The sequence below is a fragment of the Periplaneta americana genome, chromosome 9, assembly GCF_040183065.1.
Source record: "Periplaneta americana isolate PAMFEO1 chromosome 9, P.americana_PAMFEO1_priV1, whole genome shotgun sequence".
Lineage (NCBI taxonomy): Eukaryota > Metazoa > Arthropoda > Insecta > Blattodea > Blattidae > Periplaneta > Periplaneta americana.
The window spans coordinates 36,991,402-37,017,668 of NC_091125.1; the positions used below are offsets into that span (position 1 = coordinate 36,991,402).

The window sequence follows — 26,267 nt, forward strand, 5'->3', positions numbered from 1 at the left end:
ATTCACGTTAACACTTGCTGTTTACGAGATGAAGCAAGAAATGGCATGTATATTGGTTATTGACAACTGCAACTCGATTAATTCGGTTAGATTCTTTTGTATTTGAACAATTACATATTGTGTAGGCTATTTTCGTCTAACGATTTATCTAAGATGTACAAAACAAATACACAACATATAATAACATCAAATGATATAGAACACAATAACAAGTTATTATATGTTATAATACAGTATTTGTTTTGTAAAACTTAGATAAATCATTAGACGGAAATACATATTTGATTGACCACGTATTACAGTAGATTTGTCGGAAAATACCAGTATAATGAATTTTAAGATAGTAGACTTAATTGCCTAATTGCCTCTATTTTTTATTATCGAAGAGGCTTGGCTTGTCTTTTCTAGGGCTAAACCCAGAACAGATTCTCGGACTTAGGCTTACTTTAGCCCACTGTGCGACGATTGCTCTAGTCCCCGACAGGTAGTCTGGGTAGCATTCGTGTATTCGATGTCTACAAATGGGCTATCCTACCTGAGTCCACACCTGTGGAGTAACGGTCAGCGCGTCTGGCCGCGAAACCAGGTGGCCCGGGTTCGAATCCCGGTCGGGGGTAAGTTACCTGGTTGAAGTTTTTTCCGGGGTTTTCCCTCAACCCAATACGAGCAAATGCTGGGTAACTTTCGGTGCTGGACCCCGGACTCATTTCACCGGCATTATCACCTTCATTTCATTCAGACGCTAAATAACCTAGATGTTGATATAGCGTCGTAAAATAACCCAATAAAATAAAAAAAATATATCCTATCTGAGCCCTGACAGAGTCCAATCCATCCTCAGACGAGTACCTGACAAGAGCCCGGAATCCCAAGTTCTTTCTATATTAGCATCGGAAACCCGCACTATGACCAAGACTTCTTCCAGGCCTACTTTCAACTGTTGTAGATATTATAGAATTATATATGAAATAAGGGGAAGGTAAAGTGTGTTGGTGGAAGGATAGAGGTAAACGGGAATATCCCGAGGAAAACTCTCCGCAACACCTGCATTGTCTATCATAAAATCCATCACGACCTATGCGGATGTCGAACCCGGGCCGTCTTGATGGAAGACCAGCGCGCTAAGACACGGCATTAATACAGGTTGATTTTCGTTTTTACAGGAATTGGACTAGACCTAGATGTGTACCACGTCATTCACTTGTCCAAGGCAGTGCGCTCAGAGAGGAAGTTGTAAGCCTATCTGTCTGCACCTGATATCGAGGTTAGTCCACCAAGTGTCATATCTTTTTATAATGTAATATCAGGGAATAGAGAGAAATGAAGTGTGCTGGAGAAATGAAATTTGATAAGAGTGAGAGGAATGGGCAAACTCTCATCCTCCAATCTTCTCCACCACGAGCATCACTCCAGTCAACATCGGGGATCGATCTTGAGTTCATAGGATGACAAACTAGCACTCTAGCACTAAGCTACCGAAGAGGCTATTGCACGCCATATATACTCACTGGTCGTTCCATTTCTTACACTATCGGTCTCTTATTTGAATATAACAGTCTACCACAAGTATGTTATATATGTAAATATAGACTATATATGCATAGATTATCTCTGAGATTCTGGATGATATATCTATGAAGATATGTCAGATGAATAACAATAAAATTGTTGTATTACATCTCAGTTCGATTAGTGAAATGAGTTATCACTTATCAGTCAGCGACGAATGCAATGGAGGAGGAAAGGAACAGGCCACCCTACCCCATTACATCCTGGCTTAGTTGCCTCATGAGCGATGCCCAACACGAGTTATAAATCGGGGATACGCCGGGGACCGAACCCGGATCCAAAGGATTGTAAGTCCAGCTCTCTAGCCACTAGAACACCGTGCCGGCTAATCCGTTAGAGCCGTATTCATAGACATTCTTAGCGCGGGCTTCCGGTGGATGATCAGCGAACTAACGTTTTTCGTATTCATAAACCATTGTTAGCGATATGATATGATATGAATCCTGTTTAGCACGCTCTTAGCGCGGGCTAGCGAAATGTCTATGAATAGCACCCTTATGTTTCTGTTACAATAACAAAATTGTTAAAACTACAGGTTGCAAGAAATATAATTCTGCAGATTTTTAACAGTTTACTATGTTATGTTATGGATAGAGTACAACAAGAATTCTAATACCACATGAGTCCCAAATGAATACTTTTCTCTGAATTTTACTCTTACAATAGACAAAATGATAAGACATGATTTATCACTTTGCAATTTTTAAATAAAATGGGCGGTTTTCGTCCAAATTAAATATAGTTATTTCCTGCATTTAGGTAGTTTGTCAACACTACTGAAGTCACTAAGGAGCGAATCTCTGCTGTTCAGACCGAGTGCGTGTGCACTTTCGTACGTGAGCCGGTGACACATAGAGGAGTATTTAGCTTCAAAAGTTAGCGAAAATTATTTTATTGGATTTATTGACATAAAAACATTAATTAATTATATAAAGTAACTATTAAAAATAATTCTGAATAAACAGACAAGAAAATAAACATTTCAAGTAGCGAAATTGATTGAGCATTTTTTTTAGAATAACCATCCGTGTGATTCTGCATGATTCTTAATCTTGCAAGTCCATGTTCTCTTCATCTTCTTCCTTGCCCTTAACAGTCATGACTTCATCAATAAAACTGCCGGGATCATAGCCTCTGGGAGTAAAACTTCTAATGTTTCTCTTGAAAATATATTTTTTTTTTAATGTTGCCCAGATTGTGAGCTGATAATCAAGTTTTTGGAATTATTTTGTTTCCCCACAAATGTAACAACTCATGATAGAGAGGTACTCTTTGCAGCATAGCGAATCTTACAATCGACCATCATAGCAGGCATCAAGGAGTGTTTAATATGGATAAAGACACTAGGTATCAGAACTTCAGTTTGATTTAAGTTCATTAGTTGGTTTTCTATATGCTACATTTCTTCTCTTATTGTTTCAAGAAGGGAACGTATTCAAATAGGTCTGCAATACTTTGCAAATGAGGGTTATTGAATTTTGTTTATAACTTTTTTGTCATCATTTACAATATACATAGTAAAGGAAGAGGAACAAGGAAACTTCGCTATTTGATTTTGTAATTTTTGTTAAATTCTTTACAAAATGGACCAATACTTCGATAACTTTAGAAACATACCATTATACCCTTTTAATTTCAGAAACTCATATTAAAATGACATGTGAATGCGGAAGGTTTTTCTTCTTTAATAGTTAGAAGAAAACCTATATTTTACGATGCCATAAGTTTTGTTACCTCGACAAGATCCGACACATAAACAAAAATACTAAGTTATGATGGATGAAATAGAGCTGGAAATTAATATATTTTAACGCTTAAATAACGGTGCTAGAAAACGTGTTTTTACTAAATATAAATGAAGAAAAAATATTCTCTAATGTACTACACACCTTCTTTTTCTATTTCCACGAAAGATATTCAATCACAACTGAGTAGAGAAATGAACAAGTCAAGCAAAATGTTGTGTTGCAATAGAGCATTCGGAGAACTAACACGTATGAGATAAGCAAATACTACTGTATATTCACTGTGGCTGTGCGGGTGTGGGTGGAAGGTGATGTTTATAATATGGCTGTAATATGACATAGGCCTACTGTTATCGAGCTTTCAGAAGAAATTAATTTTTTTTTTGTTTTTAACAAACATTGAAAAATCGACTCGATGCAGCCAAATTCAGCAAACTTTCAGCCTAATTTTTTATTAACCATGTACTTAGGCCTAATTACAAAACGCATAATTGAATTTATAAATTTATTGTAATGTATTCTATTGTCCCCTTCAATCTGCACAGTTATATTACTTTCACCTGGAATAATACAGGGTTGTTTCCGATCTCTGATAACGAATTTGAATGACGTCATGTGCGTCAGGAATCACACCGACAGCTGAATTGCGGCGAGAGGTGACAGACCAATAGTGAGTGATTTCATCAGAGTGCACGTTGTATTACAGTAGCGACAGGGACGGATGCAAGGGGGGGGGGATTAAGGGGATATATCCCCTCCCGAAATTTTGAGAAAAATACGAAACAAGAAACAAAAATAATATTAATTTTAATTCGAGAATGTACATAGGAATTAGAGAGTTTTACACGTAAATTCTCTTTGCTAAAGTGTTAAATTTCAAGAATTGCAGGAAGACAAACGCAGCATTCTTACTTCAAGACAGAGAGTCATGAAGAGTATTTTAGGCTTTTTAATTTTCCTTCTCTTCTTAGACTATTTCATTGGTCAGCTCAAGGACAGGTTTTTAAATCATAAGGGAATCCTAAAGTCCATAAAAACTTTTCTGCCTAAAAACATAGTGCGAGCATCAGATTAAGATTTAGAAACTGCTGTTGAGGCTATAGTAAATCAGTGGCCCACCAGATGCAACACCAGAGTCTTTCTTCAATGAATTGAAGATGTGGAGAAGAAATTTCCTTGATCAGAAAAATCTTCACCTAATACCTACTGACTTTATATCATCTTTGAACAGGTGCAATGAAATTATTTTTCCCTGCACTCGCAAGGCGCTGAAACTTTTCTGCACATTGCCTGTAACTACAGCAACACCAGAACGGTCGTTCTCAACATTGCGGTATTTGAAGACTTACTTGAGGAGCACGATGGGAGCAGACAGATTAAATGGACTGGCTTTGATGTGTATACATAAAAATGTAGAAGTAAAAGCTCATGAAGTACTGGATTAAATGTCTAAGAAGGCTCGTCGCCTTCTTCTGCAAATGTCATTCTGTTATTGTTTTTGTATTGCAGTCATTGTAAATGTTAAAATTAAAAAAGTATGGTGTATTTAACAATGCTCGCAATTGCCGAGGTTATATCAGTGTCTCCGGTGTGCCGGGATTTTTTCCCCTCAGGACTTCTTTTACATGCCAGTAAATCGACTGATATGAGGCCTGTCGCATTTTAACACACTTAAATGCCATCGAGCTGGTTGGGGTAGAACCCGCAATTTCGAGCACAGAAGGCTATACCGACTACGCTACTCAGGCCAACTTGTAAATGTTTGTGACTCGGAAACAAATTGTGAGTATATAAACTTATTTCTCATTACCCCATTTTTACTATCTCCTCAAATCTCTCCCCGAAAAAAAAAAAATCCTGCTTCCGCCCCTGAGTAGCGATGCCCAAGAAAAGCGAGCCTTTTTGGTAGGGGTACATAACAACTCTTTCTGATGCCAAGTACAGTTTGTGAAAATCATAGGAGCCTGCAAAACACGTGGTTTCGCTATTTCCAAGAAAGGTATCTCTTGTGTATCTAATAAGACCGGCAAAGTTCGAATGGGATTAATTCCAGAGTGGAAAAAGCAAACAAATGCACTCCCCGTCACAAGTCGCCGCATCCCACGAGATGATACAAATTAATTCCATTCAAGCTTTACCAATCTTATTAAGTACAGAGAAGATGCCTTTCAACCTCGTTTATTGCAGGCTTCTTTTATTTTCACTTAACTATACTTGGCATTGGAAAGGGTCGTAATGTACCCCTCCCAAAAAGGCTCGATTTTTCTTGGGAATTTCTGCTGTGAGTCGCCGTGCACTCTAACTATGAAATCACTCACTACTGGTCTGTCATCTCGCGCCACAGTTTAACTGTCGTGTGACTGCTGATGCACGTGATGTCATTCAAATTCGTTATCAGAGATCGGAAACAACCCTATAGTTATTTTAGTATATTATTTAACGAAGCTGTATCAATTACTAGGTAATTTAGCATCAATGTAATTGGTGATAGCGAAATGGTATTTGGTGAGATGAAGCGAGAATTCGCTTTACAGTTGGGGAAAATCTCGAAAAATAAAAACCGAAGCAAATAATTATCCTAACCAGGTATCGAACCCACACCAGAGTGCAGCTCCGAATCAGCGATCAAATCAGCTAATACTGACGTCTAGCTCAAAGACTAATAGACTCTATTAATGCATTGAAAAAACGAGAAGCGGTATTGCATCGCAGCATATCAGATAAATAGACTTGAATTTTATTGCATAATGCAGTATGCAGATTAAAATGTTTACAACGCTCCACTGATTGACAGCGAAGGTGCATAACGTACCTATTATTTACTGCACGCATGTTATGACGAGTGCAAGTAAGAATTTGCAGGAGAGTGCTTGCATGTTAACCAATGCATAATATACATGTTGAACACTTGCTGTAAGTAGGCGTTGATAGCTACGTCCCTCGCTTCCTAGATTCAATGTAAAGGATATATGCAAACATTCATGTTTCTGAAGTGCTTATTATAGCGAAATGAAATAAGAAGTCAATATGTAACATACCTTTCAGAATGCACTCTTTCTTTGTGAAACGCCGTAGCTATTATTCGACGTGCACTGATCGCACACCAAATTGATTTTCACGTACTAAATTTACTTGGTATGACGCAATTTGGATATTACAAATGAAATATGTTTAGTATCATCCATATGCAGGTGTGGACATGTCAGACATAAAAAGTAGCTAATTAGGATTCCGAAGTTTCGTGTCAACATTGTAACCATTCAAGAACGAAGAAGAAAGCTAGAATAAATATAACGGGCAACTGTTGATTGATAATTCGGCCACATATCCTAAGAGATATTCAGATAATTATATCATAATTATTGAGGGAAGACTTTTATAAAAAATTACGTTGTTAGGTTCACTTAATTACTGGCAACACTTTTTCGAATACCTACTTCAAATACAAGCACGTTACAGATATCGCGATAGTCATTTTGAAACTGTTAGATTGACACAATCTGAGATATCATTCAGACCAGGCAAGCTACTGTTATTTAAATACATCAATTTTATTCGGATGTCATATATCGCGATTATAACATAATATATATGGAAATTATTATTCCTTCATTTAGCGAAATGTTTTCCAAATTGCTGTTTTTACCAAATCACATAATACAACTTTAGGTTCAAATATTATTATGATGTACCGAAGTACATATGATATTTCCGTGCAGATATTCTGCGTCATCATATGATGTAAGATGAATGGAACTGAGAAAAATTCTCTCCGGCACCGGTATTTGAACCCAGGTTTTCAGCTCTCAGCATCAACACATAGAGCTGAAAACCCGGGTTCAAATCCCGGTGTCGAAGAGAATTTTTCTCCTTTCCACTCATCTTTCATCATATTTAGGTTCAAGGTTGGCGGCACTGAAGTGCCAGTCATCTTTGATCTTTGGTACCTCACCACATATTTTTTTGACTATACACCATGCCAGCATCTTTACAGGTTGCAAATATCAAATTTATACAACAAATAACCGAAATAGGCCTACTGAAAATGCTTTAATATGTGTACCTTGAAGAAAACATGAAAAGTAGTTCTCTTTGACACTAGAATTTACTACAGCCGCAACACAATTCCAAAACGCAATGTTTCTGAAATTTTTCACCAATACTAACGGAAGTGTATCGTAGCTGATAGAGGTAACTTTCAAAATGGATGTGAATGAGATGTCACAACTATACCATCCGTGTCCGGTCAGGACGAGTTGCCTGGGTGAGGTTTTTTCGGAGTTTTTCCCTCACTCCTATGGATGAATATCAGGTAACTTTATGAGGCGATTGGAACCCCACTCATCTTCGCCACTTCCTCCCCATCATCCTTTCCTTATCATCCCGTTTCCGGTTTTTCAGATCACTCTACAGGCGGCCTCCCGGAACTACTAGCTCTCTCGACCGGCCTCCGTAGAATGTAGCTAAGCGACGTTGAATGGCTTCTGCAACGACCACCCGAGGCGGACGTACTCTGGAGAGGAGTTTCGCCTCGGACTGACAGGGGGACCTTGGGGGAAGTTGCCGAAACAGGAATGGTATATGGATTTCTGTAGGCTGTAGGGACCGGTCGTCATGGAGTCATGTGGTTGGGTCGGTGCGCGTAGGGGATCTATGGCACGCAACTCATTCCATATCGAGGGTTAGCGCAATACATCTCAACAGGTCGCAGTGCTGGGCCATCCGTGTCACCCTCACTTAAATTCCATTCCATACCATCGGTGTTCATAAATAGCAGATATTAACGAAATTATTGGTAGGTATATCGTCATTGCATCTTACGAATGATTTTGATCTACATCTGAAGTTTCGTTTAAAACGACTAAATGGATTTCAATTAATTTCAAATTTTAAGTTTAATTTCCATATCTACCTATATAATAGAATGAATTGTAGTCTTTTTATTTTAGTTAATACTATGTTATTTAGCGTCGATAGAATTGGTGATAGTGAAATGGTATTTGGCGAGATGAGATCGAGAATTTACCGTGGATTACCTAGCATTTGTCATGTCGCTGAAAAGAAGCTCGGAAAAATCCAACCAAGTAATCAGTTCACGTAGGACTCGAATCCACGCCCGAACGCAGCCTCGGATCAGCAGGCAAACGCGCTATCGCCAGAGCTACGCTGCATCGGTGGTTAAGGCATTGTAGTATAGAGGTAAATACTGTAGTGACTGTAAGAAAAATACATTCTCGCTAATTTCATATAGCCTACCATAAAATTAATTTTATTATCTCCTAATACGCTACACCTAATGTTAACTCAGAACAAATGATTTCAACGTGCGTAGGTCTTTGTCAAGACAGTTTCATTACCTTGAATTCATTCGGACGTTGCATCTGTTTGCACAGTCCACAGATTTTGTTATTTGGATAGACAACCAAAGTAAAGAGTGGTTTGATAACGCAGAGCATGTATACACACAAGGGCACATTGGAAGAGAGTTAGCCAATTAGAGTATATTCACTGAAAGTTCTGCAAAACAAAGTGTAATTTGCAAACCCCAGGAACACCACAAATAGTGTAAACTGTGATTACATCAGTAGACCAATAAGAGATCGTTATTCAGTTTATATTCTCATCATGAACAATGCTTTAATTAAATTAAGATGAAGTTAACGAAATCAGAATTATACAAAATTAAAAAAACATAAGTCCACTTAAAATTCTGATAAGGAAATAAAGTTGTAGGAAATAAACTCAGAATTATTCGTTAAGAAAAACTAAATTTTAACAGTATCTTAATGATACAATAAAATGACACCGTACCGAATTTATTCAAATAAAAAGAATTTTATATTTTCATAATTGCATTATTACATTAAGAAAGCATAATTTAACAGTATCCTTAATGGAATCGAAAAAATAAACTTAATCTATAAGACTCGGAGTTCCCGTCTAAGGCAACACAGAACATCACATTAACAACGGATAAACAGCCATGCCTTTGGCAGAATTTGAATCTACGATCGTACAGAGTCCTCAGTATAGGCTATTACGCAATGGCATGTACAAAAACGTTGCCTGCCTGCCTGCCACAGTGCGCCTGTCGTACGTGTCGAAGTTCCGAAGTTCAATAGCGTTTGTCGAGCATTATACGCTTGCAATTCACCTCAGTTTGTTGTGAGCTACTGCAGAGTTTACTCATTCGTGTGTAATATAGCGCAGGCTATTGTGCTTTTTCTAATTTCTCGAGAACACTGAAGGAATTACTCATTCGTCCGCAGTGTTTTTTCTAATTGTTTGAGAACTCTAAAGGGATTATTAATTCATGCGTAGTTCCGTATAAGCTACTGTGCTTTTTGTAATTGTTTGAGAATAGTGTATAGCATATTGCAGTGCGTTTTTGTAGTTTCAAGTTATGCGGAAAGAGGAAGAAAATATCCGACAAAACATTTCGAACATTCCGCAAGAAGAGTTCAGTCGAGTATTTCAGAATAATCTTCCGAAGTATAAAAAATGTACTGAAGCAGGAAAGAGCATACTTTCAACATCTCTTGTAACACAGATAAAATGCACTTGTATTCACTTTTAAGTTGTTTATGAACATTTTTCTCGCCAACAGGTTTTAGAAACTAAAGTTACTACCGTAGAAACGGCGCCGATTACGCGATAACTGTGAGAGGCATATAGGCCTAACAGAAAATGTCGCTGAGCTTGAGGTACCAGAGGAGCGTGATGTATGAAGAACCTTGTAGCTTCCTGCAGCGTTAAAGTTACCCGCGAAACTACAAAATAAATTAATAATTACTTAGTTGAATAGGCCTATAACGTATTCCCAATAATCCACAAGAAATTACATATGCCTGATTAACAACATGCTGTACGTTTATACTCGTAATACCACACGGAAATATCATTATGCAAGAACGGGACAAAAAATGTAATAGTATTCTGGACGAAATTAAAGAAAAACTTAAAAAATTACATACTAAAATATAGTAGTACTCATAATGAGGCTGTAAGAAATTAATAGAACATTCTTTAATTAAAATATTTAGCATTATTCTGACATAAGAAATAACAAATTTGTTCAATAAAATTAATATACATATAGTAAGCCTATATCAGCAGACCTCAGCACACTGCATCTTCGGGCTAGCGTTTCTTACCCGCGGAGAAGACACTGCACTATAGTGCTTTCGTAGCTGCTGGCGGGTATGCTCTCTACCTCTTCCTACAACACGTCGCTCCGCTTACCCTTTACCCATTTTAGCGAGTGCTGACGACCACTGGACTACATTTTTAAAGGAATGGGTTCAAAATAATGAAAAACAATTTCATTCAGTACTTTTAATGCTTTCACAAGAAGTAATTTCAAATTAGGGATTACTTAATAAAATAAACAGTTTTTTTTAATGGATTATGCTTAGACTGCACGCAATTAATGAGATGTTTACGGGGTCCAGAAATATTGACTGAACATTTCTTAAAACTGAACTTAGTTAACAATCATTTCCACGTATTCTGCATTGGAATTAACGGATACCGTCTTAAAGTTCCTCCATTTCAGAAATGTAATAATTATTGATATTGCAGATTATTAGAGTCCAGCAACGTGGTCTTAGACAAATCCATTATATGCCAAATTAAAAAAGAAATAGTTCAACAGAAATTTCAGTAAAATTAAATACTGATAGAATATGATGGGGAGGGGAAGTAACTGGCCACCCTGGCATAGTTGCCTCATGAGTGATGCCTTGTTCGTATCACTTGTGAAGTTCAGCCCTGTCTTCAGACAGTTGACTAAACAACAACAACATGATAAAAATCAAAAGTAAAAATTTGAAAATTCGAATTGATAGCTATTACGAAACCAACAAAATAAATATTCAGTTATTCATTCATAGTGTTCTGCCAAGAGTAGGTATTTCACTGCAAACCCAGCATTCTCTAGCCTTTCCTATTTTCTGCCTTCCTCTTTGTATCCGCATATGATCCATATATCTTAATGTCGTCTTTCATCTGATATCCTCTTCTGCCCCGAACTCTTCCCCCTTTCACCATTCTTTCCAGTGCGTCTTTCAGTTGGCAGTTTCTTCTCAGCCAATGACCCAACCAATTCCTTTTTTCTCTTCCTGATCAGTTTCAGCATCATTCTTTCTTCATCCACTCTTTCCAACACAGCTTCGTTTCTTAATCTGTCTGTCCATTTCACACGCTTCATCCTTCTCCATATCCACATTTCAAATGCTTCTATTCGCTGCTCTTCACTTCGTCGTAATGTCCATGTTTCTGTCCCATACAATGCTACACTACATTCAAAGCACTTCACTAGTATCTTCCTTAGTTCTTTCTCCAGAGGTCCGCAGAAGCTGTCCACTTGCTCTACTGTCTCATTTAGAATTGGCAAGTTTACCTTCTTCACTTTTCTTCCTATGACCGTGGTCTTCGTCTTTTTGGCATTTATCTTCATCCCATACTGTTCACAGCTGTCATTTAGCTCCAGTAGCATATCCTTTAGTATCATCTCCTCTTCTGCTAATAACGCCATATTATCAGCAAATCTTAGCCTACACACTTTATTCTTCTTCCTCCTACTATCACTGATGAGTAAAAAATATTACGACTTCAATATTTATAAAACAAGTATCACACAGGCCTATGTATCATACGTTTTTATTTTACTGACAAAGTCATATGCAACATTAATTGCTGGACTTTTATGATAATTTTGATGTTACTGCATTTTTAATCAATATGTAAATTTATATCTCGGAGGAGTTACCGAACATTTTTCTTAACCTTCCGCCAATATTAAAATATTTATTTCACGTACAATCATCCTGCACTTCCTAACCAAGCGGTTCGAGGTTCGATTTCCGGCGTAAGTAATGGAAGAAATTTATCTTCCGTCCACGGGACTGTTTGTCCTTTGTGTTGTGATTTCCTATGATGTGTCTGCGGTAGCTTTCTTTTAGTAGGTTATTTTACGACGCTTTATCAACATCTTAGGTTATTTAGCGTCTGAATGAGATGAAGGTGATAATGCCAGTGAAATAAGTCCAACACCGAAATCTACAGAGCATTTGCTCATATTGAGTTGAGGGAAATTCCCGCAAAAACCTCAACCAGATAACTTGCCCTGACCGGATTCGAACCCGGGTCACCTGGTTTCGCAGCCAGACGCGCTAACCGTTACTCCATAAGTGTGGTCTCTGCGGTAGCTCTGTGTCATGATAATCACATGACGAGGGAGGCCTGCACTTGTGAGATGTCTAGTGTGTGAATCAGCGATTATTTCTCCTCTATTCGCAGTGGCGTGTAAGACGGAAAATGGGGAAGTTAAACGGACAAGAAAGAAAGAATAAAATAAATAAATAAATAAATGCAAGCAATATTTCATGGCCTTCTAATTTGTCTACGTAAGAGGAAATAGTTGACGAATAGTAGCTATAAAACAAAATATTATCTGAAACGGTTATATTGTAATGGTAGATGGTTTTGATTGGTTGAAATTCAACGGAATCTTACACTCCATTGGTCAGTAGTATACGTGAGTGAAACAATCTAATAATAAACTACAGTACTTAATTCAGCAACAGAGACAGAGAAATCATGTGTTCACGTTGAACTCGCAAAATTGATTTTTTTGGAAGATAATGCCATTTTCCCTACTTACCATTGTTGTTTACATCCTTCGTAAGTTGACAGAGTCCGTGGATATATCCACGGACTCTGGTAAGTTGATAATACTGCACGCTCTCTAGTTGCTGTACAAACGAAATCATAGTGCTGTTATAACTACTTATCGCACACTCTACCCTTTATTTAGAAGGATAGTGAAATTTGAAGGGCGCGTCAGCATCAATGGCTATTTGCACCCATGCCTATTGTTTTTCTTTTTGTGTGGTGAAATTACATTATTGTATAACTAAAATTCACACTGACTAAAAACTTTGACACATTAAAACACACTAATATTGGACGGACAAGGTGACTCCTGATATAAATTAACATTAAAACGAACACGTAGTAGTCCCAAGATAATGTGAGACAATCATAAAATATAGAACAAACACTGCTACAAGAAATATGTGGCAATGTTTTATAACAACAATCATTAAAAATCGGATGTATAAGGTCCGAGTAATAAGGTGTATTAAAAGAAATGTAACTAAAATAATCTCCAGATGTAAAGGGTCTGGAGAAGAAATAACAATGGGCTAAAAGGACATTAAAACTTAGATCACCTTGTCGAGTTCCGTGTTACGTAAATATCTCAACACTGCGTTGACACAATTAAAATCATTGCCAAGAGCGTCACGTAACGTTGGACGTATTGCATACTGGCGTCGAGGCAAATCATATTTGCGACAGTGGAGTAAAAAATGTTCCACCGAAAGAAGGGCATGACAAGTGTCACATTCCGGTGGAGGTTCGCCAGACAATAGGTGACCATGTGTCAAACGACAGTGACCAATCCTCAAGCGAGTGAGTATAACTTCATCTCGCCGTGACGCTCTTGATGACGAATCCCATTCTCGAACTGTATTTTTAATTGGTCGTAGTTTGTTACCCGCTTGTGCAGACCATTTTTCTTCCCAATCTCTCCGAATACAGTTCCTTATGTAAGTCACTACATCTTGCCACCTCTCTCGCCAGTATACCAGTGTGCCATTAAGAGCAGCGTCTCTGGCTCCAGCGTCTGCTTTCTCATTACCAGGAATTCCAACATGGCCTGGGACCCACACCACTCCAACATCGGGGCCCGACGATAGGAGTGAGTGGAAGAGAACCTGCGTTTGTACAATGAGAGAATCATCGCAATAATATGATTGCAGAGACTGGATTGCACTCAAAGAGTCGGAGCAGATTAGAAATCTACCCCGAGGTTGTCGAATTAAAAATAACAAAGCTCTGTAAATAGCATAAAGTTCGGCAGTAAAAACACTGGTATACAAACTCAGTTTATATTTATAAACCTGCCCGTCGACAACGAAGGAGCAACCCACACGATCATTCACCCGGGATCCGTCAGTATAAATTATACTATTATAAGGAAGCTGAGATAAAATTTCGTAAAAGCGTTGTCTATAAATAAAATTGGGTGTAAAATTCTTAAGAGACTGGCTCAAACTTAAGTCGAATTTTGGACGATTCATAATCCATGGTTGTGTAGGCGGGTATTCTATTACCTTTATATTCGGCAGCCTAATGTCCAGCTCTGAGAGTCCCTCCCGGAAACGGACGCCAGCTGGACGAGGTCGCCGTGGATCCCGTCTGTATCGGAAATCTAAAGCCATGGAATGAAAATGTTTGTATGTGTTGTGCTCTGGTTGGGCTCGGAGCTTTACCCCATAGGAACACAATAACATATTACGTCTCTGATACAGTGATGGTTCCCCAGACTCGCAGTAGAGGCTCTCTATCCGACTCGTTCGGAAAGCCCCTGTTGCAAGCCTTAGACCCTGATGATGGATGGGATCTAACATTTTCAATTTCGACTTATTTGCCGAGCCATAAATAAAACTACCATAATCCAATTTTGAGCGTACAACAGCACGATAGATACGTAAAAGAGTTTTGCGGTCTGCACCCCAATGTACCCCTGACAGAATGCGTAAGATATTCAAAGATTTTTCACAGCGCCGCCTTAAATCCCGTATGTGTGCCTCCCAACTTAATTTAGAATCAAATATTAACCCCAGAAATTTTGCAGTGTCTGTATAGTGTAACTCTACTCCGTTGAGACGTAACTCCGGGTGTGGGTGAAGTCCACGGGAGTTAACAAAGTGGATGCATTGCGTCTTTGCAGTAGAGAATTTGAACCCATTGCATATAGCCCATTCAGACAAAGTGTTGATGGCTAGCTGCAGTTGTCTCCCAATGGATGGCAGATATCGTGAGCTGTAATACAAACTAAAGTCGTCAACATAAAGAAGAGGTGTTACGTGAGGACTTATGTTAGCAGCTATACCATTAATCGCAATGGAGAACAAAAGAACACTCAGTACAGACCCCTGCGGAACGCAATTTTTCTGTAAATGTTCACTGGAAAGTGTGGTACCTATTCGTACACGGAAATACCTCTCTGCCAAAAAATTGGCCAGAAAAGTAGGAAGACTTCCCCTTAGACCCCAGTTGTGGATAGTGCGTAGGATCCCATAACGCCATGTTGTGTCGTAAGCTTTCTCAAGATCAAAGAAGATTGCTACCAAGTGCTCCTTCTTGAGGAAGGCGTCTCTAATGGCTCCTTCCAGCCGAACAAGGTGATCTGCGGTTGATCGGCGCTTACGAAAACCACACTGGATCTTAGACAAGAGGTTTTCTGATTCCAGGAACCACATTAGGCGATTACTAACCATTCTCTCCATAACTTTACACACGCAGCTGGTGAGACAGATAGGCCTGTAACTATTAGGTAGGGATGGGTCCTTTCCTGGTTTCTGCACAGGAACTACAATGGCTTTATGCCATTGAGATGGAAAGGATTTCTCTCTCCAGATTCTATTATATAAAGAGAGAAGATATATCTTCCCAGCTGGTGGTAAATTTCGGAGCATTTGATTATGAATATTATCTGGGCCAGGAGATGTGTCAGGGGATTTGTCTAGTGCTGACTGTAATTCCTGTAACGTGAACGGAGTATTATAGTTTTCTGTGTTATCAGATATAAACGAGATGTCATTTCGTTCTGCAGCCTCTTTAATTCTTAAAAATCTAGGTTCATAATGGACTGAGCTACTGATATGCGTGAATGATGTAACAAGGAGCTCAGCCATATCCAAATGATTGGTTATCATATTGCCATTACGTACTAGACCCGGAATAGCAGAATTACGTCTTCCCATTATCCTACGGACTTTTCCCCATACGGTTGTGGCTGGGACATTCTTTTTCAGTGAAGAGACATATTTCGTCCAGGACACCTTCTTAGCTTCGCAAATGGTGCGGCGAGCTTTGGCACGGAAGCGTTTGAATTGGATGAAGTTCTCTTCCGTTGGATGCCTTTGAAAGAGTCGTAGAGCTCGTTTACGGGCCAGGATAGCGTCTCTACACCCCTCTGTCCACCAAGGTACAGGGACACGTCTTGGTGTTGATGAGGAACGAGATACATGTAGTTCTGCTGCCCGTATGATATTTGTACAGAAGTGCTCTATGATTAAGTCGACATCGTCATTTTCATTGTCATTAAACGAAAGGGACTCGGCAAATCCAGTCCAATCCGCCTTTTTTATAGCCCAGTTAGGCCAGCGCGACTCCGTGGGACATGATACAGAGAGACGAAGTCGGATAGGAAAATGGTCACTTCCATGGAGATCATCGATGACTGACCACTCCATGTGCGCCGACAGAACTGGGCTGCAAATGGACAGATCTATCATGGAGTAGGTGCCGTGGGCGAGAGAAAGATGTGTGGCTGCTCCTGTATTAAGAGTAATGAGATTAAGACGAGTACAAATCTCCACTATTACATGCCCTCTGTCATTGTCATTCATCGAACCTCAGCGGTGATGGGAGGCATTAAAATCTCCCACCAAGAGAAATGGGGCGGGGAGCTGATCTACAAAATACTGTAATTCACGTATCGTTAATTCGAAGTCGGGTGGTAGATATACGCAAGCTATTGTAAATTCTATGGTAGGCAAGTGTATTCGGATTACTATATTCTGAATGGTGCTTTGAATGTTAATTGCAGAGGACATGATACTATTTTTCACCAAGATAGCACATCCTCCATTGGCCCTGACTCCAGCCAGGTGATCGTGCCGGTGAACCCTGTAACCACGAATGGATAGGGAATGTTCAGGCCGAAGATGTGTCTCTTGGAGACATAGAATAGCGGGTTCTTCATCATAGATTAGCTGCTGTAATTCTGCATATCGGCTGCGAACTCCGTTCACATTCCATTGAATTATGTCGTTACGCATCAACAATTTTTAGATCATGGTGGTTTCACGGGAGATTTTCTCTTTTTCTTATCACCAGAGCTGCATTGTCTCGACTGCTTATTTCGCTGCTGTGGGGATTCACTTTCTGACCTTCGTTCTCCCGACCTGGAGCGAGAGCGGGGCGTCTCGTCTGATCGGGGACTTCGACGACGTGGTTTTCTCTCCGCCGTGGAACCGGTAGATTTTGTCGTCGGTACACTGGTCTTTGGACTGTATGGTCTGATAGTAAGCCCACAGCTATCATCATCAGGCTCTGCTGTTTGAGTGGCAGCATCAACATAAGTTTGAGTAGATATCTCTACTCTCTGACGGGTGTCGTCCAGAGGTGGCGTTTGCGTGGAGGCATCACATCCCTTAAGACCTTTATGGACTACTGACGCATATGTTGTGGTCGACTTTTTCTTCTGGTCGTCATAATACCGCTTACGTGCTTCGAAAAATGTTATGTTATCTCTGACACGAAGTTCTTGGATATCCTTCTCTTCTATGTATCTCGGACATTCTTTAGAACTAGAAGCGTGGTCCCCATTGCAATTTACACAGTGCACACTGTGAGGACACGGGGAATCCCCATGATCGCCCTCACCGCACTTTGCACACACGATGTTATTTGTACATCTCTGTTGTGTATGACCGAATCGCTGGCACCGGAAGCACCGCATAGGATTCGGTACATATGCACGAACAGGGACACGCTCGTAGCCTATGAGAATGAACTCCGGGAGAGATGAGACTTCAAAGGTCAAGAATATGGTCCGAAGTGGAACAGTCTGTCCATCCCGCTTACCTAAAAGACGGTAGGCCTTGGAAACAGACTGCTCCGCCAGCTCCAGTTGGATTTCTTCATCGGACAGACCTTCTAAAGAGCTCGTAGTAATCACTCCTCTCGTGGTGTTGAGAGAAGAGTGACGCTCAACTTTAATGGGATAAGAACCAAGTAACTTCGCTTTCAGAAGGGTCTCACTTTGCTTAGGACTTAAAGTTTCAACCAGAAGACTTCCATTTCGAAGGCGAGTAGCATTTCTAACCCTACCAATCATTGCGTCGAGAGCGCGTTTAATATAGAAGGGACTGATATTTTTCATCGTCTTTTCATTCCCGTCAATAGTTAGACTCACAAATCTCGGAGGCGGCATTTTCACTGTAATTTTATCCGGGTCCAAATCCATGTCGTCATTCAATTGAACTTTTTGTTTCTTCGGTAATGAAGAGGGAGGAGGAGAGCGCGAGGACATTTTGAACTGGCCCCCCCTACGGAACCGTCGGCGTCAGCCTGCCACCGGGGGGGCGAAAGAAAAAGACACCGAGATATTCTTCGCGGTCTGTGCCGGCCGTGGGGACCCCCCCACAGCCCGATCCCAAGCAACCCACTTCACGCAAGTTACCCTACAAACTGGTCATTACATACCTAACGGCAAGTTCTGCACCAGAGGCGTGTCGCAGTTTTATGCCCCTACCACGGGAATAACCGCCCGTGGCTCCCCACTCTACACTGAACACAACCGCCAGACTACTGCGGCTAACTCCGACCTACCCTCCCAAAGCCGGAGCAATCCGAGAGCGCACGCAGCTTCAGGGGACTTGTGGTTGATTACACTGCGACACCCATCAGTCAGCGGTAACACGTCGGAGCGACATACCCGTCCCGGCGAGCGGAGTCGGTCACCGGGACGCCTAAATCGCCCCGGGCCCCCTGGGGGGCTCTACGTGAGTGTACTTGACCTCTGGTCCGGGTTCGGCACCTAAACTTGCATATAGGGGCAGTATGAAGGGTCCACTATTGCTTCGTTGCTGGGCGCCCTGTCGGGCCACACAAGTTGGAAGTCGCGCTCGAAACCGTGGGACAGGACCACGGAGATAGTAAAGATCCCCGCTGGTGAGACGGGAGTTATAAACCTAAGAACCTTAATCTAATAATGAATATAATGAACTAGAAGAGGAAGAATAATGTAGCCTCACCAGGCATTAACAAATCCCGTCGTGGTGGCGGACGTGGCGAAAACTAACAGCGGGGATGGAGAGGTGAATATGGCTGTGATGATGTGGTGGGCGTTCCGCATGCAATGGTGGCCGGCGGAGAGAAATAGAGTGATCAAAAAGACGAGCGAGCGAAAAGGTTTGGTTGGTGATAAAACGAAAATGATAGAAAAGAAGAGCACGAGGGCCACCATTGCACCCCCCGGTCACCAACTTGGAGGAACCCACCTCGACCGGCCCTTTATTTAGAAATATACACATTTTTTCATATCTTCTTTTAGAATTTTTCAGCGCAGCCGATCTCCTATGCTTCTTTAATCTCTTCATCCACTTAATCCTCAACCAATTATTTTGCCATAATCATTAAATGATTACAAAACTTCTAATTAAACTCATATTATATTGATCAGATTAATACAGATTTAATTACCAGAAACTACAATGATGTTTACACTGAAAAAAAAAAACCTACATACTGCCTTGGCAACGACGTTCAAACTTTCATATAGGAGAAATGTTTATTTTATGCAATATTCAAAATTAGAAACAAATTTATTTAAATGGTGATGTCCAAAAAAATAATGTGCAATATATATGCGATAAGTGCGTAACAGAATCTTGGAAATTGAAAAAACTCGAGGCAAAGCTCTTACCACACTTGTATTGCAATATACTATTAGTAGAAAAACACTCTCTTTGCCACGAGTAACGAGAAAGTAAGATGGAATACACTTAAGGATGATATATAGGCCTATATGTGCTGCCATTTCATTTAGACAGGGGTAACAATCAATTATCCCTTGGCAATATGCATGGATGAAGTAAAGATTCCTTGAAAGCTGCCGTATCGTAACATACCGGTCTGGATGTGTGAAGGAGCAGATTTTTTTCCAACCAAAAAAGAACGGTTTGTCTTTGAGAATACATGACGCATGCGTAAATGATATTACGTGACAGAAACAATGAAGACAACGTGCTATGACGAATATTAACGAGTGTTAGAGTCCCATTGTTCATCACACACTCTACACTGCAGCATTGTCGCTTTTCTATTGGAACGTCGATGGCTACAACACAGAATTCCTTGTACATACTCCACGCTGGTCACATGTGCAGACGGTCATGCAGCACTACAGCGACAGGTGAATAAGCCATTTATCTGCACTAAACTTCGTGACGAAAGAGTCTATAAAACACATGCACCAAGTAAAGCGCTCGACAGTTTTCTTTCCTCTTTTGTCCGAGTTGCACGACAGAAACATTGAAAATGTGCACAAAATCATGTCGTTCTTTTTAATCATAATACAAGATATTTCTTTAAGGTCTTACGTGAAACAGTCGTAGGCCTACACATTAGAGGTAATAGTAATGCCATTTTCAATTATCGTGTTCAATTATTATTATTAATATTACATTATATTATATATTATATTATTAATATTCAAATACTCTGGGGCAATTTCGGCAAATGTAGAATCTTTAATTTATTTTTGTGTTTAATTCAATGCTTCACTTTTTTGTAAATTCTAATCCATATACATAATATAAATATATCACGTGAATTCATCATTAAAATTTTGAAACATAAATTGCATTTTTATTGTACTTATGTGAGTGTTTAACTTAACGTGCCAACTTGCCCGACCTCCCATACCACTTGCGCAGAGGTATTGTTTCGTCTTTCTACTCCACAGATTCCTGGGACGGACCATAATAATGCAAACAAGAAATACAATTGAGGGCCTGGGTGCAAGAAGGGCATTTTAGAGGTTGTGCCCTTTTTGAGTAAATCGCTTTAGTGTGTTCTCTGATCTGTTATACATATGATCACCAACCTGTAGTTCAATACTGTGATCATAGAGGTCAGGAGTACCCAAAATGTAAAGGCGTGCATAGATAACATTATTACGGTTTGAATTTTCAACATCAATTTTCTCAAAACTTGCATTTGAGAGAAGTGCTTTTCTTGCACCCAATCCCTCAATTATTGTAAATAATTAGACAAAGGCTGTAATCAATATATCTAGTAACTTGTTCATAAATTCCTTAAGGCAAAAAATATGTTTTAGCATAAGAGGATGAGCATAATGATGTTCTGCGATAAGAGATAGAAAGAAGTGCTTGATTCTGATTCCATACTGATGTAAGAAACTGAAAACGTGCTGCGAGGTAAGTGGGAGTACAGGCATTAACTTAAAAATATCAATATTGTTATGTAAAACATGAGGAATATGAACTATCCTTCTGTGTAAATTTGTCCCTTAAAGCCGGTATTAAGTAGGCCTATCATTTTTACATAAATCGCCTAAATTTAACAGGTCTACAGGTAGTAATTACAATTACCAATTATTCACGATTAAATCAGACTAATGCTTTCCTACAGTTTTTAAAGGGCGCTATCAATATCCAACCTGTTTTAAATCACAAAACGCCATAGATAGTTTAAGAATCTACTCAAAAAATAAATTAGAATACATGAACCTAGAAAACCCATATAAATAAAAAGGTTCTAAATGTCTCCAAAATTAATTTTGAATTACAAACCTAGGCGTAGAAATTCAAGAGCAAATCGGAGAGTGAAAATGGATGCGAAATAAATAAATATAGGCTCGATCTCGCGTTTGTGAAGGGCCTTGGACGGTGAGAAATATTTACGGGAGTTAAAACCTATTAGATAACTGCCTCATTTCAAAGTACAGCCTACAGTTCTCCTGAGGGAACATAGAAAATATTGAATGGAAATGCAGAAATAAGGAAGCTATCTACTGTACAATACAATACAAGGAAAGTGAAACCTTAAATCTTATGCATACAAGTTTATAACGTTTTCCACTCAACTAGATCCGCTGATCACATACTAAGGAATTTTTACAGTTGGAAGAAATCGGATTTTAATTCCGGATCTAAATGCGGAGAAAATATAATTTGTGATAATTTCATAGCTTTTGGACATTTTATAACTACCAGAGGTAAGCTCATATATCTAAATTCTGAATTTCAGGGATGCGTCCTTCAATAACTAAACCGATTTTTTGTTAATTTTCTCACTTCTTTACTGTGCTACGTTACTACATAAATTGAAGGTTATTTGGCTTGAATAACCGAGACACTCAGAGCCGTTAACTATGACAAGAGTACACAAGAAAGGAAACAGTTTTGCTCATTTGTCACGATGACTGTCGACAAAAAGGGAGGATACCTGGAGTTAATAATATGCCAGTGGCACCAGCAACCAGGTTGTCTGAAGGCCCAGCCAAATAGAGGTTTTCAGGTAACTGCTTTACCAAGGGAAAAAAAAAAAACATCTTGTCCTTCCAACAGAACCCTCCACTACATCTATTTCTTTCTCATTAATTTATTTAAAAAAAAAACTTGCAGAACTACATCCTATAGTAAAACAAATAATGATTAAGAGGATACAATATAAAATGATGGCACACACTTTCTCTTTATAAGTATTACGCGGCAATTAGAATTATAACTATATTAAGCAGCAGGTTATGAAATCATTCACAATCTCTTTATGATGGTAACTCTCGTAATTCCCAGTGTAGGACTTCTGCTCTGAAAGTAACACACAAAGAACTAGAAGAATGACTAATTTCCATTACAAACTTCGCCATAAACTTGTGACGCATTAGCAATATAGCACTTCAAGATCCATGGCTATTAACAGGACAAGAAGCGATAATATTGTTTATATTGTGGAAATCCAATGGAAAAAGCAGCCTGGAAATCACTGAAAAATATCAGTTGTGGTTTTCTCGGAAATCACAAAACAGAAAAGCATTGTGAAATAGTGATCTTGTGAATTCATATACAGCAACATATATTCAGAAATTCACTTCTTAGACTCCCGCCTAGACTTCTTCCTGAAAATTTTGGGGCTTATAGTGATGAACATGGAGAGCATAGTCATTAGCAGATTTCTACGATGGACTGGAGATACCAAGGCAACTAGAGTTCCAGTATGCATTCTCCAATCTTTCCTACTTTCTTCCTTCCTCTTAGTATCCGCATATGATCCATATAATATCTTAATATCGTTTATCATCTCATATCTTCTTCTAACCCAAATTTTTTTCCCGTTCACCATTTCTTCCAGTGCATCTTTTAGTAGGCAGTTCCTTCTCAGTTAGTGACCAAACCAAATCATTTTTCTCTTCATGATCAGTTTCAGCATCATTCACTCTAATAACAATAACATAAGCTACATTGACTTCGATATACTTTTGGTTACATATTGCATCTTGAGTAAATACCACACATCATATTAACTACTCTTTTTGTAACATAATGCTCAGATTTTTTTCTCCTTTATGCTAACAATATTTGAAATTAGTTTTATTAATCTGGAATGAATCATTTATAGTTCCGTTTCACATACGGGCCTACTTGCATTATAATAAATGTTCATAACATTTCCGAGTTCCTCATTTGACTTCAGCAATAATTTCCCTATGTCAACAATAGCCAATTAAAACCGTTGGTCAGTCGTCCGGATTAGCCTTTAAGTAGTTCCGAATGTTGGAAATGTTAAGCTTCAGCACACGGTGGAATATCCAAAAACCTAATTCTGATCATAGTCACTTAGAAAACCTAAAAACTCATACGATAAAATTATCAGAAAGTTCATGTAGAAAGGAAGTATAGTTCCACTAGGCAATGAAAACAATTTGTAAGGGTGTTCTTAAATATTTTTCTGACGTTTGTACCGGTACATGTTAACATATTAATATTAATAGAATTTATGCTTACTACAGTTATTGTTACTACTGTATTATTATTGTTCGTGTTTGTTTTCTTTATAATCAGAATATAATTTACTATAAAAGGTTTGTAAAGTTCTGTTAAAAAGGCAATTTCATTCATATCGTTAGCATATCACAAAGTACAAGATTTGAAAGTTTTTAGTTTTGCCTTCATTTTCAAACATCACAAACTTGTCAGCCATAGATCACTTAGCTTAAGCGGGTTCATACAGTAGTGGTGCTGCAGATTGTAAACCTTTCAAAAAATTTTAAATTTCTCAGAGATAATTTACTGGATCCTTTTCAATTTTTGTAAACAAATAAGTGGCATCAACAAATTTATATTTATCAAATCAATTGATTAATTTTATTAACACAATTTAAAGCAAATAATTTGCTGCTACTTAAGAGGAAAGACATAGTATCGTCACAGCCACTTCTCAGATTCTAAGTTTCCTTTTTATTTCTGACTCCAGAAATGCTTCGTTGGAAGTTGGACCACAGCGAACTTAATATGTTACAAATTTTTTGAACTACGTTTTCTTTATTTTGTCATAAGGAAAAAGTAACTTTTATTTTACATTATTTGCTTCAAATTTATGAAATTATGCTTATATCTCTATGAAAGAGGTTCATCCTCTACAGTTTGAATGGCTACAGATATCCAGAAAATTTGAAACAATTTGGACAATTAGTTTCAAGAGATATCATGTTTTTAATTAAATAAATAGGAGTAAATTATTTCCTTTAAAGTTTGTAAATAAAAAAAATTTACTATTATGATAATTATAAATTTGATGATGCCAAATGAGAGGCCCAAATACCACTTAGGCTATTTATGTACAAAAAATGAGAAATATCCACTGAATTATCTCTATAATATTTAAAATTTTGTGAAAGGTTTACAATCTGCAGCACTGCTACTGTATGAGCTCCTTTAAATATTTTCTTAAATAGTGCAGGTTTGATACCCGGCTGATCGTATGAAATATAAAAAAATGTGGCGGACAAAACTGCTTCCTAAGGCTAGTTTACTTAGATTATGATAGCTTAGTAATTTATTTTCCTTGCCATTCTTCTATTGGCTTTATTGTCCCCGTCAATAACTAATTGTTTCTGAAGAGCTTCCGTAGTTTAAAAGGAACGCTAAGTGATTAATAAGGCCGTAATTGAAGGGTTCAGAGCCATAGTGGGCCAAGTGCCATTTATTAAAAACGGAGAAAGCAAGTGTTAAAGTTAAGTGAATACTATAGTTTAATGAAGACTGACATATCATTTAGTTTGAATGTGTATACTTTATATTACTTGCTATATGCTTCCATTGAATAATGGTAATAACTTCATTTTTAACCATTATTTTCTACGGTTTTAGTAAGTGGCGCTTGGCCCACTATAGTTCTGAACCTTTCAATTTAACTCAATTCTCCTCAAACATTCGTCTTGACACCTGGATCTATATCAGAAAAGTCGATAAAATAATCATTCCGCGAAATTAAGATCGGTGCATTTAACAAATGAAAACTTTCCCGAGAATTTTCTACCAAATCCTGCTACGCTTAACAAAGGAAGACTGAGTGAGTCATACAGTCTTCAAACGGAAGAAAACAGTAGGCGAAATGCGCATCACGTGCAAGGAGAGTTCGGAATATTAAATTCTTGTACAATTACACCATTGTGACACCTTCACGTTAAGCATATTAATTATAACTCAACCGTTACCTTGCGCGCAACTCTCCGCATCATAATGCCAAATACAGTTAAGATTACATAGGAAGCATATAATTATTGGCCCCATGGCAATTTTATATGCCTGAATAGAAAAAAGGGGGGGAGCTGATCAATCGGAGAGCTAACAGTTCTTCGGATGATGAATAAGCTTCAGTCACAACATCGTTCTTACTTGTTGATTTTCTCATCATCTTCCTGACACAGCTAATGTTCTGCACCTCAGTCGATGAATGCCGGTGATGGAATAAGCACCAGTAGTAATTAGAAGACAAACCGTTGACTGTTATGGCGATCTTCTTGATGCTACAGCCTTCCAATATACATGGCCTACTCAATATCTGGACTCATTCTTGATATTACAGCAAATGGACACGCGCACAGGGTGCAACACCCTTGCCATTGAGTTACACCTCCAGACAAGACGATGCATACAATGACACAACACCCATTAATGCTTGAGACGGGACTTAAAACCAAGAGAAAATCACCGTTTCAAGAGTAAGTTGCAGAATACAGAACTAATCACTATCTACTTCAAAAATTGAAGGTTGACAGCAAAA

The 26,267-nt window shown here is 38.7% G+C and overlaps 1 protein-coding gene across 4 annotated transcripts in view; it reads left to right on the forward strand.

Annotated features, from left to right (window-relative positions):
• Tollo (Toll-like receptor Tollo) overlaps positions 1–26,267 on the forward strand; it is a 235,231-nt gene that overhangs the window by 99,708 nt on the left and 109,256 nt on the right. For all 4 annotated transcript variants that reach the window (XM_069834503.1, XM_069834504.1, XM_069834501.1 and 1 more), the window contains one exon: positions 1,164–1,264. The gene's annotated coding sequence lies outside the window, so the exon portion shown is untranslated. The remainder of the gene's footprint in view (positions 1–1,163; positions 1,265–26,267) is intronic.